The 1,959-nt window shown below is 41.3% G+C and overlaps 1 long non-coding RNA gene across 1 annotated transcript; it reads left to right on the top strand.

The window, feature by feature from the left end:
- The first annotated feature begins 757 nt into the window (after positions 1–757).
- Positions 758–1,549, top strand: LOC123393158. The gene is made up of 2 exons (XR_006607898.1): positions 758–902; positions 1,268–1,549. It is a non-coding gene; the product is annotated as an uncharacterized LOC123393158 (long non-coding RNA).
- Positions 1,550–1,959: the final 410 nt, after the last annotated feature.

The following is a 1,959-nucleotide window of genomic DNA, read 5'->3' as shown; positions in this document are numbered from 1 at the left end:
TCCTAATCAACTACTTCCCTATACATTGTGCACAAAGGGAGCACCTTTAGTTAAAGATGCAGTGATCGGTAGGATGTCTCGATCCCCGAGTCCTCCCTCCATTGCACTGGGGCAGCCCTCGTGCTGGTACCTCAGTGAGGAAAGTTCTTCCCTGCTCATCTCCACCTGGGCAAGTTTAGTCTTCCTGGTCATTTTCAGACTCATTGGTGTATTCTTTCCCTCGGTATGTGGGATAGCCTTTAAAAATGAGGACGTTAAAGCTGTGCAAAAAGTGGTCCCTCCCTTCAAATTCTTGCTTAAACAATGCCCACTCCAGGATTCCCTCCTGGAGTCTCTGGCATGGAGCTCATCTCTCTCTCTCCTCTCTTCCATGGCCCGTTCTTTAGGAAGTGCCCGCAGTCTATCTTCAATTAGGGCTCTTTGTGTGTGCCTCTGCCTTCTTCTAAAGCGCGAGCTTCTAGAGGACTAAGGCTGTATTTTAATCATGTTTGTATTTCCCAGAGTACCTAGCGCAGTGAGTTACACAGAGTAGTCACTTAATAAATGCTTATTGAATTGAATAGAATAAAATAATTTACTGTCAGTGCGATCCTTTATCACCGCCTTGAAAAGACGGAGAGAGAGAAAATTGGGTTAAGCTGAACCGTACTCATTTTTGCAATATACTACCCCAGACATAAAGATTGTTCAATATATTTGTTTCAACTTTCTTATGGAATATTCCTTCAATTCACAGATATACTGTATATTGGAATGCTGAAGTGAATTACACATGAGGCATCCTGTCTAAAGTATACGGAGTTTATAGAATTGCCTAGGCTTTCTGGGACCACCAAAATGAGGGAAATAAAGTCCATCAAACTTTTTTTGAAAGCCACTGGAGAGGAATAACATACAAAAAGGTAATCATGCAGTAGCAGCAGCAACCAGACTCCCTAAGTTGTGTCAAACTGCCTGACTAGTTAGAGCCATGTTCAAGGGCGTCTCCCGCCTTTTGCTCGAACTCTCCATCCCTCTGCTGCCTTGGGAAACATGCTCTCATTAAAAGGGATGGGAAACTAGCCACATCATTACATTCACTTAAGGCAGAGTTTAGCTGGTCAGTTCTCACCACTGTCAGCAAGAGCTGCGACTTCGGGATTTTGAGCCCTTATTGGCCTCATGGTTTGGGTTGGGATTTTTATTTGTCTTACTTTGAAATTTACATGTCTTTAGAACAACTAAAATTCACAAGAACAAACTAATTAATGGATTCCATTTTTGACAGCTACAAGAAGACGGATGAGAAAGTAACATGCTTCTGGCAGCGTGTTATCAATTGGGAGGCAACAGTGCATTCCCTCTATGTGGAACAGTGAGCTGGAACCGACACTGACAGATGACATGGCCCTTTGACAGTGATGCCTGTACGAGCTGACAGCTCCACTTGCAGTCAGTCAAGTCCACACTTTGCAGCGGAATTTTAACGGGCTTGATTTGCAGAATATGCTTTGCCTACTTCTCAGCTTGTAGTGGAAGTGAATAAAAATTTCAAAGCATTCACATTAAATAGTGGATTCAAGGATCTCTTCCCAAACTTTCCTTTCCCGTCGAAACTAAGAGTAATAACGGTAAAGCATCATCTCAGAGAGAACCTGTAGGAGATCTAGGAAAGGAACGATCCAGCCCTTAAAGTGAGGTTTTCTATAAATCAAGGTAGTTCACATATTAGCCAAAATCTCTTAGGAAGGACGAGATGCCAAACTTCCCAGGGCAATTAGAATTTAATCATAAAAATAAATTGTGTGTGTGTGTGTGTGTATGTGTTCGTTCATGTGTATATATATATATATATATATATATATATATCCAAATCACAGTAAAGGGACTGGCTGATTTCATCATGTTTTTAAAACTTACTGAATGTGCTAAAAAACTGCTTCTAAATATTAGAATATTTTCCTTTCAGGGAATTCCTCT

Source organism: Mustela putorius, unplaced genomic scaffold (genome assembly GCF_011764305.1).
Source record: "Mustela putorius furo isolate JIRA1106 unplaced genomic scaffold, ASM1176430v1.1 tig00000759_pilon_pilon_pilon, whole genome shotgun sequence".
Classification (NCBI taxonomy): Eukaryota; Metazoa; Chordata; class Mammalia; order Carnivora; family Mustelidae; genus Mustela; species Mustela putorius.
This window is presented reverse-complemented; position numbering and strand designations above follow the sequence as displayed.